The sequence below is a fragment of the Petaurus breviceps genome, unplaced genomic scaffold (genome assembly GCF_028583685.1).
Source record: "Petaurus breviceps papuanus isolate PSGF00001 unplaced genomic scaffold, PetGlider_PUasm1.0 91023, whole genome shotgun sequence".
Lineage (NCBI taxonomy): Eukaryota > Metazoa > Chordata > Mammalia > Diprotodontia > Petauridae > Petaurus > Petaurus breviceps.
Window position 1 is genome coordinate 8,107,633 of NW_027187398.1, and position 18,969 is coordinate 8,126,601.

Below are 18,969 nucleotides of genomic sequence, written 5' to 3' on the forward strand. Positions count from 1 at the left end.
ATCTACATGGGGCTTGGTTATTGCTGGACTATGCTATTCAAGTTTGATATGGTCACTTAAACTGAAGCAAAATTAGGGAATATGTATCTGCACATGCTTAAAAGTCTGGAACCAGGCAAGGAATATCTGCCCATTCTTTAATGCCTGTCTTTTCATAGGCCAGCCCCATCCCTATTACATAAATATCATTTCATTTCATCTTCCCAGCAACTCAGTGAGGTAAATGCTATGATTATTCCCATTTTACAGATGAAGAAACTAATGTTCAAGGAGCTTATATGATTAGCCCAGGGTCACACAGCTAGTAAGTACTTGAGTCAGGATTCCAATTCATGTCTTTCTGATGTCTTTCCAAGAACTCTATCTAATACTCCAACAATCAGTCATCTTGAAGGCTAGTTGCTGGGGACTAATCAGAAACAATCTGTTCATCCTTTCATAGACATGCCAGCATTTCATGAAGAGGTATCCCCAAGATGATTTCACAAGAAAGGCCATGGCCTCTAATCTCATTAAATTGATTGGGAAACTCATCAAACTGATTTTGGGTTCCCCTGATCAATCCCCCTCATAAAACTGTCATAGAATTCAGATGAAGAAACTTAAACCCAAAATCTAAGCATCATTCTATAGTAAATAATAATAACAAGGTTTCCAGAGCACTTTATATACTTCATCTCATTGGAACCCTTTAAGTTAAATACTACAGGTTATATTGTATCCATTTGACAGATGAGGAAACTGAGGCTCAGAAGGTTAAAATGATTAGTCAAGGTCACACAGTTAATAAATCACAAAGGCAGGATTTGAACCCATGTCTTTCCTGATCTCAGGTCCAGCAATTTTGTCATTATCCTATGCCACCTTTCAACAAAACTGCATCTATAAAGCATTCAGATAAATTAAATACCCAATATGAAATCATTGATCATCATCATCATCATAACAAGTATTTACATAGGGCCTTTAGGGTTTGCAAAGAACTTTAAAAATATCATCTCATTTTATCCTCACATCAGCCCTAGAATATTGATGTTATTATTATCACCATTTTACAGATAAAGAAACTGAGGCAAATTAAGTTCAAATGACTTACTGAGGGTCATACAGCTGGTAAGTATCTGAGGCAGCATTTGAACTCAGGTCTTCCCAAATCTAGATGCAGTATTCTATCCACTTTAATACCCCATATTTTATCTTTTGCCAACCTATTGCCACAAACACAGATATGTTCCTATACTTCCTGAAAAGAAAAAATATTTACATAATTTATGAACATAATAAATTATGATTTATATTCACCAAAGTTTTTATTGCCTTGTCCTAATTAATGTGCAGAATTGAACGTTGCAGCACTTCTTCTAATCAAATGAAAAGATGACCTGCCCACCTTCATTCCTCCCAAAAAAGGAATTTAACCACCAATTTGCCTTTTTATAGTTAGACAGCAAACCAGTTTCCCAGACCATCTTATCCTCTAAGGGACTGGTGAACTACTTTCAAACCTCGGGCAATAACATAAGTTGACAAATGGGCGAGTTTTCTTTCCTCCTTCTCAATCCCCATTCACTTTCATTCTTAAGCTTCTGAGGATCTAGACTCAAACACTGAACTCACATATATCTGCATGCAGTTCAATACAACCTGTATTAAGTGCCTACTATGTGCAAAGTACTGAGCTAGTTCCTGGAGACACAAAGATGGAAAGCCACACAGCCCCTGCCCTCAAGGAGCTCACAGTCTACTGTGATATATAATACAAGATAAAATGTGATCAAGACAAAGGAAAAATCCAGACAAAATGCTTAAAAAAAATTCGAGGTGGGAGAAAACACTTTCATCTGCATTGCCTATTAATAATAATAGCTAGGTAGATAGCATGGTAGAGAGAGTGCTGGATCTAGAGTCAAGAAGACTCATCTCCTTGAGTTCAAATCTGGTCTCAGATACTTCCTAGCTGTGTGACTCTGGACAAATCATTTAACCCTGTTTGCCTCAGTTTCCTTATCTGTAAAATGATCTGGAGAAGGAAATGGCAAACCACTCCAGTATCTTTGGCAAGAAAACACCAAATGGGGTCATGAAGAGTTGGACATGACTCAAGAAGGCCTTTTGGATATCTCCAACTAGATATCCTGTGAACATTTCAGCATGTCCAAAACAGAACTCATCATCTTTACCCCTAAACCCCTCCCCTCTTCCTAACTTCTCCATTTTTGTTAAGAGCACCTCATTTCTCTGGTCACCCGATTATTGTCCGGTCTTATGATTCTGCCTTCCAAAGATATCTCACGTCTATCCCATTTTCTCTACTCATGGTGCCACTAATCGCCTGTTGCCTGGACTATTGTAATAGTCATCCAGGTGATCTCCTTGCATTCATCCTTCACATGGGTGACAAATTGATATTCCTAAAACACATGTCTGACCATGTCACTACCCTGTTCAAAAAGCGCTGGTGGCCCCCCTGTGCCCCTAGCAAGCAAGCAGACAAAAAGCTCTGTTTGGCTTTTAGAGCGTCTCACAATCTGGCTTTATGAGACTTTCTAGGCTTACTGAATTAATGAAAAAAGCATTTATTGAATGTCTACCAGGTGCCAGGTACTGCTCTAGTCACTGGGAATACAAATACAGAAGTGAAATAATCCCTTAAGAAGCTTACATTCTAATATGGGTCTTGTGGACAGGGAAGGGAATTTTGGACAAGGGCATCACAGCGATGGTGAATGGAACCCAGCTCTGTTCATTGCCATGTCCTTTTCAGAAGCAATGCCAGTAATGATTTGATTATTGTTTCCGTAGCAAGAATGGAAAGAAGAGAACACAGGAACTATGTTCAGGGGTAGATAGACATGAGGCATTACACGGTTCCCTCTCTGGACTCACTCTCCTAACCCAGAACAGACTTAGAGGTTAGGTTCACAAAGGGCATTGACTTTGCCCTCCTTCAGGGTTCAAAGGGTAATCATTAGGAGCTGGGATTTGTAGTACTGTCACCTACAAGTCACCATCTGTATGCTTCCCACTGATTATTAGTCAGTCACCTCAATTAATCTTTAGGAAAAGAATATTTACTTAGGTAACAAACGGTATAAGATAATTCCCCTCCAAAAACCTGAGACACACTCTCCCACAAAGTACACAAAGGGTCCAGAGGAAGAGTGGGATGATGGTAGTGAGGCAAACATGTGTCCAAAGGGCAAATGCACACTTTCTGGTTACTGGAAGTCCTTTCTTGAGTTCATAACTGGCATTCTTTTCCTGTGCAAAGGCTAAGGAGGGGGCATGGGGAGAGGGAGGGCAATACGCCTCAAAACTGCTTCCTCTCTCAAGTGGCAATGGTTTTGTATGTGTGTGTCTGCTTTTCTTGTGGTGTCTCTCTTTACTTTGGGTTAGATGAGCTGTCTGTCTCCCAATGTTCTCTTCTCTCCAGTGACTTGGTCAACTAAAAGGAAGGAGAAGGGAGGAGAAAGAGGGAGAAACTCCTCATCCCAGAAGCTGTTCCCTTTCAGAGATTTGATACAATTTCAGATCTGAAATCTTCCACTGCTGGACTGGACTCCTCTGGACTGATGGACACTCAATTGAGATGACTGATCTCAGCCAATATCACTTTCCTTCCCCATCCAATTAAAGAGATTCACATGTCATAAAGTCAGTCACTCCACAAGCATTTATTAAGTTGACTATATACCAGGCTTTGTGCAATATGCTGGAATACAAGTACAAGCCAAAAGAATGACAATTATTGTAATCAAGGAGTTTACATTATAATGGGAAGATGATACATAAAAGGAAAAGGAAAAGGGAGATGGTACCCATGGCAAAGTACTTCTGAGGTGTGAGGTCCAACGTTGAAAGATCTTCCAGGGTTTCCAGGGACTAAAATGAAAAAGGTATCATTGAAATGATCTTCCAACTGGGGCATGATGGAGAAATGCAAAGAAATGCAGTCTAGTGGGGGAATGAAGAGGAATAAAGGTATCACTGGATAGAAACTATCTCATTTATACATCAAACTTCATCTTCTATTGATTGCTTCACAGATTATTTGTGTTACAGGAGGAACTCTTTCCTTTCAATGATTCATGGTCAACTGGATAGAGTTGGCTGGGTGAATTTGCATTTGTTCACATTTGGTACAGTCCTAGGATGGAGTTCCAGAGGAAGTTAAGTCCTCAAGGGAAGGTGGATGGTTTTTGGAGATCTGGTCTATACCATGGGAGGATAGGGGAGGACTTTGATAAAGCAGATTTTGAGATCTCCACAACACATAGATTGCAAATTATTCCCCATCAAGCAATCCATTCCAACCAAACTGGCCTATTTACTGTACCCTGTATCCTCCTTTCTGTGAACCTTTCACAACCTGTGCCTGACAGCTGGAATGGACTCCATTCACAACTCAGCCTCATGGACCACTCCCACCCTCCCAATTTCTTCAAGACTTAGCTCATGTGCCACTGCAACCATAAGTCTACACATGCCCCAGTTGCTGGTACCTTGCCTCTAGGCATTGCTTTGTGGCTAAATTGTCTATATTTTATATTTAATTTTCAATGTATGTCCTATTTTCCCCCAATATGATGTGAACTTCATGTGAGTTGGTATTATTTTAGTTCTTGGATTTGTATTTCCCAAACACCAGAACAATGCTTGGTGTATAGGGGTTTAATAAATGCTTAAATGAATTCATATGAAACATTCCCTTTGTGTCTTTTCTGTCCTGTGTGTGTAGGCTTTTAATCTTTTCCTGCCATTCTTACCATTATTCACAATCACCTTAGCCAATATCTTACAAAAACAGTATTGGGATGGGCCAGTACAGGGAGAAAAGAAGTGGGAGAAGAGGGAAGTAGGCATTTTAGAGGTCACTCCCTTTGAACGCCCCATCCTCAGCTCATCCTTCTCTCCCACGCCTAGAGAATGTCCCTCTACCTTTGGCTCAGGCTCTGACACATATTCTTACCCAGTCAAATCAAGAAGCATTTATTAAGTGCCTACTTTGTTCCAGGCACTGTGCTGATTCCTGAAGGGAAGAGATTGTATGCCAGCTTCCTCTGACTCTATGACATTTGCCTACTGGGATCTCTGTCTTCAGTGTGTGTTTGTGTATGGGAGGGGGGTGTTTCCCAGCTTGTCGTCAACCCCAAAGGGCAGTGTCCCCTTCCCGGAAGGAGGGAAAGCCAGCCTGCCCTTCTCTTTCCTCCCTTCCCAGGATTTGCCCTCCTGATCCAGTCTCACCACATGGAGAGAGTTCAAAGTCCTTGTTTATTATACCCAATCCCAGGTGCTGGCTGAAGCTGGAGCTGGCGCTGGGGCTGGGACTAGGGCAGAGGAGGGAGAGCAAGCAGGAAACTAAACATTCTTTTTGACAAAGCCCAGGAGACAAACTAAGAGCCAATGAAAGCACATATTAGATTGCATCTACTTTGCATGTTCCCTTGCCTGATTTCTAAGTATTTTTGATTCAGTCAGTGCCCAAGGTAGTTATTGTTCTGAGAATTTCCAAGTTAGTAGACTATGGGAATTCACCGTGCCTGCAACTAACTTTTCCCTTTGAAAAACTATCCCTCGTTTCCCTGCCAGCTCATTGTCAGAACTTGACTAACAAAATACTCAGGATTTAAATGCCTCCATTTGTGGGCAGTTCACTCCATAGACACTAAGGCAGGAAGAAACAGTAGGTATAGTGGAAAGAACACTGACCCTGGGAGTCCTAGAATCGTAATGATTTAGACTTAAAAGAGACCTTGGAGAACACCCAACTGCCTCATTTTACAAATAAGAAAAGTGAGGCCCAGAGAGACTTAGTGACTTTTGAGAGGGTCAAGATCACACTCTCCCTTTAGATCTCTTTCTGCCTTAGGATCCATAGGAAGAGAGTTATTAAAATCTCAGGACAAGAGACACCCCTTAAGGGAGAGGCAGAATATTGTAGTGGAAAAAGATGCATTGGCATCTGAGGATATGGGTTCAAATCCTGTCCCAGCAATTCACTATCTTTTATGGCCTTGGACAAATCACTTCATCTCTCTTGACTTAGCTTCCTAATCTGTAAAACTGAGGGGATTGATCTTGATGATCAATTAATAAATAAGCCAACAAGGGCACCTAGATGGCACAGTGTATAGAGCACTAGGAGCCAGCAAGTTGCATCTTCCCTGGGTTAAAATCACACCTAGCTGTGTGATCCTGGTCACGTCATTTAACCCTGTTTGCCTCAGTTTCCTCATCTGTCAAATGAGCTGGAGAAGACAATGGCTAACCACTCCAGTATCCTTGCCAAGAAAATCCCTAATGGGTCACAACTAAAAGACAACAAGGAAAAGCACCTACTGTGTTCCAGGACAGGTGCTAAATAAAAACCAGAGATTCCAAATACAAAGTACACAGAATCTCCAAGGAATTGATAACAACAATCCTAGTTCCTTCCAGAGACAACATATGTAAAATGTTTTGAATATTTTAAAGCTAGCATTAGCTTCTAGCTATTATTCTTGTTACAGTCTTAAGACCATCAGATCCAGCCTCCTATCTTCTAGGAAAGGGAAGCATTGTTATTCTCCATTTTATGCATTAGGCAATTTGGACTGTTAAATGACCTGCCCAAGGTCACACAAGTAGTAAACAGTAGAAAGAGAACATCTGGGTTCCTCATTCCTAGTGCAGTATTCAACCCACTCTCTCCTTCCCCCACCTAACCCCCAGGCACATTTTTCTTCTTAATACCTGCTTCTTTGGTTAGGACCCAAAGTCAATTTTCAAAGTAACCCTCAACTCACCAATCTAGTAGGAATAATCTCTCCTACATTTGTAAAAGAGTGGGACAGTTTGAAGCAATAATTCTGTCTAACAAGTTCAGCTAACTGTTTGTTTGGAAAGGGCACCATCTCTCCAAACAAAGACCTTGCCAAGATAAATATCCAGGCCCCCTCTTTTCCAGCTGTTATTTTGGTTTTAGCTCCTGAGAAGTCTCTTTTCAGTTGTTAAAATAATCCCATCACCAGCAATCACTTTCCCCTATAGTTTTGCAAAATACATCACAGAATTATAGGTCTATAGAATTGTAGATTTGAGTGCTGGAAAGGACATTGGAGGTCATAGATCCCATTTTACAAGTGAGGAAGCTAATGTCTCTGGAGCTCTTGTAGAACCATTTTTTCTCTCTAATTTTCAGGTGTTGATACATGAATTGGTTGGTTGGTTGGTTGGTTAGTTGGTTGTAGTCCTTCAGAAGATGACCAAAATGACATCACTATGCTAAAGTCAAGTTTTAATCAATGTGTCTGACTGTGGTTGATCAGATCAACATGAGCTTGGAATGTTTTACTATAGGTTGGGCACAAATAGTCCATGTGAACATTTGGGGTGGATTCTCCAAATCTTCGAACCCTGTCTTTCCTTTGAGCTGTTTTAATTCTGCTTTGCTCATAGAGCACAGCACCTTCTCTGATGGGGGTGTGTCATGCTGAGTGGTCCTGTGCCAGTGTCTCCCATGTCACACAATCAATTCCAAAGTTCTTGAGAGAAACCTTGAGGATAGGATAATAATATAGGATAACTTAGTTTTGTTATTTTGTTGTTGAGTCATGTCCAACTCCTTGCGACCCCATTGGGGTTTCCTTGGCAAAGATAATAGAGTGGTTTTCTATTTTCTTCATTAGCTTGTTTTACAAATGAGGAAACTGAGGCAAACGGGGTTAAGTGATTTGCCCAGGGTCACATGGCTAGTCAGTGTCTGAAGTCAGATTTGAACTCAGGAAGACTGTCTTCCTGACTCTAGACTCAGCACACTATCCACTGAGCCACCCTCTTGCACCAAGTGGTAAATAGGTCCTGGGTTCTAAATCTTTCTGGGCTTACTGTATGACTTCAGAAAAGGTATTTCCCTTCTCTGAACCTTGGTTTGTTTACCTATAAAATTAGGGAATTAGATGAAATGATTGCTAAGATCTAACATTTCTGTGAGTGAATCTATAAGACTGCCTAACGCTAATTAAACTTAAAAGAGATTCGGTCACTTAAGTGTTGATTTACTGATTTATAATGATCAATATTGAAACAGCTGCAAAAGGACATGAATATAGTATTGTTTGGAGGTTTAAACTCATCCAATAATGCTATAAAGCACTTTGGAATTTGTTTTTTTTTTAATGATTACCATGTCTATACCTTTTGACCCAAGAGATCCTCCTAAGTATATATCCCAAGGCAATCAAAAGCAAGAACAAAGTTTTCTTATACACCAAAATGTTCATAGCAGCCCTTCCCTTTTCATGGTAGAAAAGAATTGGAAACATAGTAGATGCCCATCAGTGGTGGGATGGTTAAACAAAGTAGGGTAGGTGAATATAATAAAATGTTAGATTACATTATTCTTATTGCCCAAATAATGATGACCCTGAAAAGTCCAGAGAAGCCTAGGAAGACTTTATGAACTAATTAATAACGAAGTAAGAAGATGCAGGAAAACAATATGTGCAATGACTTTAATAATACAAATATTTAAAAAAAGTAAAAAATGAAAATAAATAATTGTAAAACTAAAATGACCTAGTTTGGTCCTGGAGAAGAGTTAAAAAAAATACATACATACATATATATATTGTTCCATCCTTTAAAGAGATGAGGGATTATGGCTACGGTAAACACCATACATTGTCACACACTGCTGATGTATTGGTTACTTTAACTGAATAGCTCTTTTCATCCTTTCTTAATCCTTTGTTACAAGGGATAGTTTACAAAGAAAAATATATTCAAGTCAAATCAAGCCCACAAGCATTTTTTAAGTGCTTACTATGTGCCAGGTACTGTGCTAAGCTCTGAGCAAACAAAAAAAAGGGGGGAAAACCCACCAAACTGTTCGCAAGGAGTTCTCAGTTTAAATGTACAAACAAGATATATACAGGATAAATTAGTGATAATCTCAGAGAGAAGGCACTAGCATTAAGGGCACTAATACTAGGAATAGCTTCTTGCAGAAATGAGGATGACAGAAAAACAAAAGATATCATCTATTAAAGTATTTTTAAAAATACTATGGCTGATGATAATGAGGATTAGTCAGTCTTCTTCATAGAACATATACACCTGGTAGGTGGGTCTCCTCAAGAGACCAAATCATATCTCAGAAGGCTGCTTAACAAGACCACTCAGAGCAAAGGGATATTATTTCAGGGGCATTTCCATTAAGCTGTTGTGGAATGATGACTTGCTCTTTTCAGCTCTCAGGGCATTCTAGCTAAATGAATGTGAGCATCCTATGTGGACTTTTGCAGTTCAGGAGATTGAGAAATTCTTAATTCTATGACTCTGCTTTTCACTAGACTCTGGGCAGACCACATACCTTCTCACTTCTGTTTTCATCTTTTATTAACCTGTTACAGTTTCCAAGGCTACAGTCCTTCTTATGACAATTACACTTGCATTGGTTAGGCAGCTTTCTAATAGAATCTTGAGAGAGTTGCCTTATCTTACCAGTATTATATCTATATTACCATCTCTTTAGTGAGGACCCTTGTCAATTTTATCTCAATTTTGTTTTCTCGAGCAATGCCATCTTCTGTTCTTGTCTTTAAATTCTGGAGGTGTGCTTTATTTGGGGCCAACAATCTTCAGGGCCATGCTGTACTAACTTTATGTGCCATCTTTTTTTTTCTCCCCAGGGAAAAGGTGTTGTGCTTTTATAGCAAGCAGGCTATAAGAGAAGATAGAGAATTCAGGAAGACATAGGTTTGAATCCTGTCCCTAGGGGTCTGTAGGTCTGTGATCATGGGCCCTCTGAACCACTCTGAGCCTCAGTTTCCTCATCTGTAAATACCTGTAGAACCTAACTAATAACATTGTCACGATTCTCAAGTGACGTGATGAATGTGTTCATTTCAAAGCATGTTGAAAGTGCTTTGCAAATTTTAATAGAGAACAATCAGTTATTATTTTTGTTAACTGGGGGCAAGAAACCTGGTTTTGAATCCAGGTTCCAATACTTGTTAGTTCCCCCCATTATGAGTATGTCATTTCACATCTCTGAGACTCAGTTTTCTCACACAGAAATATGGACGTTAATACTATCACCTCTTTGGAAGGAGTGTTGTGACAAAAGATTAAATTTCTATAGAATTTTGAAAGCTAAGCCTTTCAGAGTTCCTTCTTCATCTAGATAACTTCCCATGGTTGATGACCTCATTCAGTGTCCACAACCCACAAAGGGGGTAGAGAGAATACATTCTCATATTGATTGTGACAACTGTTATCTCCAAAGGGAGACAATTTGTTGGTTGAGCACATCTAGAAATGAAGAAGAAGCTGTAGAGGCAGGGATTACCAGGATACTTTTTTTTAAATCCATGGCTACATTGTCTATGTTTTCTTAAGTAAAAGTTGTTCTACATGATGTGACAGAGGATATTCTTGTTACAAAGACTTATTAGATTTTCTTTTCTTGAAATTGCAACTATCTAGGAAAATTAGGATGTCTGGTCACTGGAACCAAGGAAGAGGGAGTAAGAGACAGAACTTCCTGGCATACTTGTTGGACCCATCGATTGGTCTGTGGTGGATAAGCAGTACCCAGCCTGGGAAGGTAAGTGGGGCATAAAAAAGAAGGATTTGGCAGGTTGACTTGCTGTCTTTGAAAGTCCTTGCCCTGTGTCCCTTACTGTCCAGGCCCTCAGAGCCATAGAATCAGGATAAAAAGAGGTTTCATTTTCAGTTGAGATTTCCAAGGTGCTGGAAAAAAAATAAGACTATACTCTGTTTTAAGCACAAGTCCAACAGAAACAAACTTTTATTACTATATTATCCTCTTAATCCAAGTATTACTAGTTCATAGTATTTTTTCCAATCACATATAAAGACAATTTTTAGCATTAATTTTTTTAAAATATTGAGTTACAAATTTTCTCACTCCCTCTGTAAAACGGTAAGCAATTTAATGTAGGTTATATATGTGCAATCAAAGTATTTCCAGTTTAGAGAGAGATTGACATCTAAATTGACATGTCTCTTCATGCCCTCAGACATCTTTTTGATGTAAAACTTTCTGAAGTAACATTTCTAGGAATATTAACCAAGGAAAGTGTCATATTATTATTTCCCATTTACAGTGCAAATATCTTTTATGAACATAGTTCTTTATATGTCATCTCCCCAATTTGAACACCTTGAAGGCAGGAACCAGGTTTTTGCCTATCTTTATGGCCAGTACTAAGTACAGCACCTGGCACTAAATAAACTTTAATAAATAGTCATAACTAGCATTTACATAGGGCAGTTAGCTGGCACAGTGGATAAAGCCCCAGGTCTGAAGTCAGGAAGACCTGAGTTCAAATTTGGTCTCTTCCTAGCTGTGTGACCCTGGGCAAGTTACATAACTTTGTTTGCTTCAGTTTCCTCATCTGTAAAATAAGCTGGAGAAGGAAATGGCAAACAACTCAGCATCTTTGTCAAGAAAATTCCAAATAGAGTGGTGAAGAATTGTACATGACTGAAATGACATTGAAAACGCCTTTCTAGAATACTTTAAGGTTTGCAAAAATACTTTACAAATATTATCTCAGGATCAAATGAGATTAAATATTATAAAAACACTTAACACAGTTCCTCATACACAAAAAGCACTATATAAATATCACCATCATCATCATAATCATCACCATCACCATCACCATCATCTCATTTGATCTTCACAATCACCTTGGGAGATAGATGCTATTACTTACTCATTTTACAGATGAGGAATCTGAAGCAGACAGGGGTCAAATGACTTGCTCAGGGTCACACAGGTAGTAAAGTATCCAAGGTAGGAATTGACCTTAGGTCTTCCTTACTACATATCCAGCTCTCTATCCATATCCACCTTGCTGCATATAAATGCAGGTTAACTGAATGAATATGATAAAATGCTGTATTTACATTCCATCTAATCTAATAGAACTAATAATCACTTAATCTTTCCTGAATGGTCCCAGGAGAATCAAGCTCCTAAAATCATATATGTGGCTTTGACCAGTTCTCTCAAGGACTCTCCTTCAGAGGTCACCTGGGACCAGGAGTAATCAAAGGGACCTACTTTCTTACATCAACACCCTAATCCCTTCCAGAAAGGGAGAAAGTGAGAGGAAACCTTAAATGGGTCACAACTCTAATTCCTTCAGGGGATGGGAAAAAGCTAAGGTCTTGACTGAATCAAAGATCATTCCTGTTGCCCCTTTGATTATCACTCTTAATTTGTTTTCCTGGACCTTAGTTTTTGTTCTTAACTTTTTTTTTTATTATTGTTCTTAATCTTCTTAAGTAAAGTGAGTGGGGGTATGAAAAATTAGGATTTTAGTGGAGATTTTTTCCTAAAATTTTGTTTAATGTATTAAGTACCAGTAAACTTTCTTTCCTCCAAGCTAGTCTAGAAAGAACTTGGACTAGAGAAATATTTATTTCTTAATATTTCATTCGAACTAAAAAGGTTTTTAATATGCTTCCATAAAGGCAAAGGGTGTATATGGAGGAAGGACATCCATTAGGTTTGAAATCTGTGGAAGGGTATGTGAAAGGGGAAGGACATCCATTAGAGCTGAAATCTGTGGAAAGGGGTGTGGAAGGGGAAGGATGCCCATTAGAGCTGAAATCTAAAGGGTTGCAGAAACCATTCATTCCACAATTGTTTATTAAGAGTCTGCTGTGCTCCAGGCACTAGGCTGGGCTCTAGGTATACAAACACAAAAATTAAATAGTCCCAGCCTTCTAGGAGCTTAACCACACTGGTCCATAGATTAGTAATAGTAGGCAGGAAATAATTGGAAGGGGAAGACTATAGTCTCTGGGAGGAGGTTCATGTAGTCAAGTCTAAAAGCATTCATTAAGCCCTTGTTTTGTTTTATAGTTGTTATTTAGTCAGGTCCTACTCTCCATGACCCCATTAGGGTTTTCTTGACAAAGATACTGGAGTGTTTTACCATTTCCTTCTCCAGCTCACTTTTACAAATGAGGAAACTGAGAATTGCCCAGGGTCACACAGTGAGTAAGTGTATGAGACTGGATTTGAACCCAGTCCTGAATGAAAGTCAACTTTCCTAACTCCAGGACTAGAATGAGAGAATTACATAGGAGTCAGTAGCTCTAGTTTGGGGTCTTGAAGGAAGAAATTATTTTCTTTTCTTTTTTTTCAGGGCGGGGGGGGGATGGGGCGAAAGGCAAGGCAATTGGGGTTAAGTGACTTGCCCAAGGTCACACAGCTAGTGTGTCAAGTTTCTGAGGTTTGATTTGAACTCAAGTCCTCCTGACTCCAGGGCTTGGCCTCTATTCACTTTGCCACCTAGATGTCCCCAAGGAAGAAATTTTAAGAGAGGTGGTAAGGAAGGAGTGCATTATGGGACTGGGGGACAGCCCAAACAAAGGCATGGAAGAGAGAGACAGAGCAAATGTCCTGTGTGGAGAACAGCAAGTAGGGGACAATTTGGCTGTAACACAGATTCCAGGAAGGGGTGCAAAGTGAAATAAGCCTAGCAGGGTAAGCTGGCGCCAGATTGTAAGGGACTGTAAAAATCTTACAGAGGAGTTCATATTTCATCCTAGAGGCTTTATCAAGAGGAAGCAGTTGGAGCATTTGGAGCCAGGGAGTGATGTGATCACTTTTGCTTTAGGAATATCATTTTGGCCACTGTATGGGGGAATGGATTGGAGAGGGGAGAGGCTGGAAGTAGAGACACCAAAGAGGAGATTATTTCAATAGCTCAGGGGAGAGGTAATGAGAAAATGAACTAAAGCGATGTTGCAAAAATGAAGGAGACTGATAGCAGATATCTTGTGGCAGTAGAGAAGCAAAAGATGTGATGATTGGTTGAGCGTGATGGAGGAAAGCATCAGTCAGTCAGTCAACTAGCATTTAGTCAAGACAGAGGTAGTTTTTCTGATTTCTAATTTTCTCCTTTCTTTTTGGTTTGTTACAAAGGATTGCTAAATAGGGAGAGACAGAGACAGAAACTCAACAAGAATTTTTTTTTTGCTTTTTGGAGGGGGGAAGGCAGGGCAATTGGGGTTAAGTGACTTGCCCAAGGTCACACAGCTAGTAAGTATTAAGTGTCTGAGGTCAGATTTGAACTCAGATCCTCCTGACTCCAGGACTGGTGCTCTGTTCACTATGCCACCTAGCCACCCCTCAACAAGCATTTATTAAGTACCTATTATGTGCCAAGCCCTGTGCCAAGGTCTGGGGACACAAAATCAGTGACATTGGCCTCCTTGCTGTTCTATGAACAAGACATTTCATCTCTCTACTCCAGGAATTTTGTCCCCCATGCCTGGAAAGCTCTCTCTCCTCATCTGTACTTCTGGCTTCCCCAGCTTTCTTCTAAAATCCCCTCTTCTACCAGAAGCCTTTCCCAGCCCTTCTTAATTCTAGTGTCTTCCCTCTTTTAGTTGTTTCCTTTTTATCCTGTGTATAGCTTGTTTGTACATATTTATTTGCTTGTCTCCCTCCTTAGATTGTAAACTTCTTTTGCCTCTTTTTGTATCCTCAGAACCTAGTACAGTGGCTGGCACATAGTAGGCACTTAATGTTTATTAACTGATTGACTAAAAACAAAAACAGTACCTACTCTCAAGGAGCTCACTATATAACAGTGGGGGTGGGGGTGGGTGGGTAGGGAAGACAACATGCAGAAAGCAAATGAGCTAGAGAAGGAAGACATTAAGATTAAGAAAAACTGAGAAAAGCTTCTTGCAGAAGGTGGGACTTTAGCTAAGACTTGGAGGAAGAGTTGAGAAAGGAGAGAATTTGTTATGGGAGACAACCAATGAAAATGCCAGGAGTTGGTTTAATGAAACAGAGTCAAAATAACTCTGAGCTTTATCAAACCTCTGTGACTTGAAGAACATCTGGTGCCTGTGACAGAAACAGGAGATCAAAGAAGAGGGGAGAGTCTGGGCAGGAAAGGGGAGCTTTGGACATAGATCAGAAGATTTAGACCCACATTTTACAGATGATGAAATCAAAATCCAGAAGGGTTTAGTGATTTGCCCAAAGTCACACATTCAGTTGACTATGTCCAAAGGACAGTTGATGATGTGGGACTAGAGCTCAGAAGAGAGACTAGTTCTGGATTTATAGATCTGGGAGTCATATGCATAGAGATGATAGTTGGATGCATGGGAGCTGATAAAATCACCAAGGGAACATGAAGATGAGAGAAGAGAGTCCATGACAGAACCCCAGTGTATACTCATGCATAGATAATGCAATGTGCTTGGTGATCCAGGAAAGGAGACTGAAGAGAGTTGATCCTTAGGACTGAGGAGAGTCAGTTAGTTAATATACATTTATATTATCTCCTACTATGTACCTACTAACTATGGGTGGTTAGATGGTGAAGTAGGTTAGAGCACCAGGCCTAGAGTCAGGAAGACTCATCTTCTTGAGTTCAAATCTGGTCTGAAGCATACTAGCTGTGTGACCCTGGGTAGGTCACTCCATTCTGTTGCCTCAGTTTCCTTATCTGTCAAATGAACTGGAGAAGGAAATGGCAAACCACTCCAGTATCCTTGCCAAGAAAAGCCCAAATAGGGTCACGCACGACTACACACAACACCACTATGTGCCAGACACTATGCTAAGTCCTGGGGATACAAAAAGAGTCAAAGGACAGTCCCTACCTTCAAGGGGCTTATAATATAATGGGAGGATACTCTATACCTTGAATTGAACTGTCACAGAGTATAAAGAAAGATGCTATAATTCCAAGGTTCCTATGGATTAGACCCAATGATCCTGGTTGGGCTAGACAGCCTCTCCTAGAAGTCCCTTCCAGTCTGGACACCCTCTGATTCTGTGATCCAGGCAATTCAATGTTTGCCACACAATAACTGAAAGGATAACTGACAATGCCTTGCTCATTTAATAGGATCAAGTGAGAGAACATTTAAAAGCATGTTGCAAATCTTAAACTAATGCTATAGAAATGCTAGCTATTATTGTTGTTGATTCATGTTCGACTCTAAGTGACCCCATTTGGGATTTTCTTGGCAAAGATACTAGAGTGGTTTGCCATTTCCTTCTCCAGCTCATTTTACAGATGAGGAAACTGAGCTAAACAAGATGAAGTGACTTGCCCAGGGTCACATAGCTAATAAGTGTCTGAGACCAGATTTGAACCCATGAAGATGGGTCTTTCTGATTTCAAGCTCAGTGCTCCACTGCTTGACCTAGCAATGCAGGTGAAAGTGTTTTCTCTCACCTCAAGTCTGCCTTTCCCCCCAATAGAGCATGAGCTCATAGAGAGTGGGGACCATATGGCTTTCTATCTTTGTGGGGGGGTTTGCTTTTGGAGGGAGGAAGGTAGGGCAATTGGGGTTAAGTGACTTGCCCAAGGTCACATGGCTAGTTTTGTGTGTGTGTTAAGTGAAACTTACTTATTTGTCAATGTCTTTTAGACTGGATGTTGTTCAGTTGTTTCAGTCACGTGCAACTCTTTGTGACCCCAGTTGGAGTGTTTTTGGAAAAGATACTGGAGTGGTTTGCCATTTCCTTCTCCAGCTCATTTGACAGATGAGGAACCTGAGCTAAACAGGGTGAAGTGACTTGTGCAGGGTCACACAACTAGTAAGTGTTTGAGGCCACATTTGAACTCAGGAAGATGGGTCTTCCTGATTCTAGGTCCCACACTATCCACTGTGACATCTACATGACCCTTTAGACTGGATACAGAGCAACTACAATAGTTCAGGTCTGAGGTGATGGGGTCTAAACTGGGTTGTTACTTGTATGAGTAGAAATAAGAGGACAGATATGAGAGAGATTTTTTATTGCAGAACTAACCAGACTTGACAACTGATTAGATATGGGGAGGAGGGAAGAAGAGGGAAGAATGGAGGATAACGGAGGTGGAGAACCTGGGAAGGACTGCAGGACTTTGAGAGAAGAGGTCTTGTGTGTTCATGACATTGTCATTTTGTGAGCTCATTCAGAAAAGGACATGGTTGCTTGTATCACTCCTCTCAGGCACAGGCGGGTCTGCCTGCACCTCCCAGGGGTTGCTCCTGTCGGTAATCACAGCTCCTTGAAGCCTTTACATAGCTGCAGCTCTTTTGTGCATTTCATTTTAGAGGTCAGAATGATATAATGGAAAGAACACTGGATTTGAAATCAGAAAACCTGGGTTTCAATCCTGTCTCTGCCAATTGTTACAGACTGTTTCTAGCTGAATCATGCTCTCTGATCCTCCTCTGGTGAATCTCCCCATTAGTTAAATGAGGATAGCATCATCGAACTCTCAGCTTCCTCTTCAATAAAATATGATGGTTGGACCAGATCCTCCCAGTCACCCAGGCTCAAAATCTCAGAAAATCCTTGTTCGTCACTCTTTCTTACCTCCCATATCCAATCTGTTGCCAAGTTTTATTATTTCTACCTTCACAACATCAATTATGGACCCTTTTCTCCCCTCTGAGACTTTCACCACCCTGGTGTAGCCTTTCCTCACCTCATACCTTGACTATTGCAATGGCCTGCTGGTTGGTCTTCTTGCCCTAAGTCTCTCCCCAGACACTGCAGTCTACCCTCCACTCAGCTGTCAGACTGATCTTCCTAAAGCACATGTCTGACCATGTCACTATTCCATTCAATAAACTCCCATGGTTCCCAATTACTTCCACAATCAAATATAAAATCCACTATTTGGCTTTTAAAGTTCTTCATAACTCAACCTCTTTGTACTTTTTTCCAGTCTCCTTACAAATACTTTACTCCCCTTGAGTACCTTTGTAACCTAGCAGCACTGATCTCTTTGCTGCTGTTCCTCGAATGAAACTAACTCCAGGATTTTTACTGGCTATCCTTCATGGCTGGAACTCTCTCCTTCATCATCTCCATCTCCTGGCTTCCCAGGCTCCTTTCAGGTCTCAGCAAAAGTACAACTTCCAGCAAGAAGTCTTTCCTAGGGCTTCTTAATCTTTGTGCCTTACCTCCTACATTATTACCTCTTAGATTATATTACCTTGTATACATCTTTCTGGTACATGGTGGTTTGCATGTTGTCTTCCTGATTAGCCTGTGACCTGCTCGAGATCAGGGACTGTTTTAGGCCTTTCTTTGTCTCTCCAGAGCTTAACTTGGTGCCTGGCACATAGTAGGCACTTAATAAATCATTGGTGACTTGATTTGACCTGGTCAAATGTGGTTCTGGTCCCACAAACTGGAAGTGTGGTATAGTTTAAAGAATACTGGATTTGGAGTCAGACACTATGGGCCTGGGTCTTGGATATTTGATTTATTAACTCTGATCTACCCTCTATCTTCACCTCTCTAGGCTCATTTCTCATCTGTAAAATGAAAGGACTAGATTATATGACCTCTCAATCTGTAATGCTATACACTGGAGACCAGGGGTTCTTAACTATTGTTTGTGTCATGGACTCCTGTGGCATCTGGGTGAAGCCTGTAGGCCCCTTCTCAGAATAATGTTTTTAAATGCATAAAGTTATAAAGGAAACCAATTATGCTGAAATACAGTTATAGGGGCAGTTAGATGGCTCAGTGGATAAAGCTGGTCCTAAAGTCAGGAGGACCTGAGTTCAGATCTAGCCTCAGATACTTAGTGACCCTGGGCAAGTCACTTAACCCCAATTGCCTCCCCACAAAAACCCCAGAAATACAGTTATATATTTTTTAATTTATAGATCCCAGGATAAGTATTTCTGCTATAGACTATAATGCTTGCTTCTAACTTTAATCTTATGATCCTAAGTGACTTGTCTAAGGTCACATAGAGCTATGATAATTCTTAAAATCAATCAACAAGCATTTATTCATCTCCTACCTTGTGCTAGACACTTGGAATATCCAGAAAAAAATGTTCTCTGCTGTTAAGGACTCTCTCTTTGGGAAGGAGAGAGAGAGAGAGAGAGAGAGAGAGAGAGAGAGAGAGAGAGAGAGAGAGAGAGAGAGAGAGAGAGAGAGAGAGAGAGAGAGAGAGA

The 18,969-nt window shown here is 40.4% G+C and overlaps 1 long non-coding RNA gene across 1 annotated transcript in view; it reads right to left on the reverse strand.

The window, feature by feature from the left end:
- Positions 1-3,658: 3,658 nt before the first annotated feature.
- LOC138153706 (uncharacterized) overlaps positions 3,659-18,969 on the reverse strand; it is a 22,523-nt gene continuing 7,212 nt past the window's right edge. The window contains exons 3-4 of the long non-coding RNA XR_011166433.1: positions 18,813-18,871; positions 3,659-3,882 (exon numbers count right to left, since the gene is read on the reverse strand). This is a non-coding gene — a long non-coding RNA (uncharacterized lncRNA). The remainder of the gene's footprint in view (positions 3,883-18,812; positions 18,872-18,969) is intronic.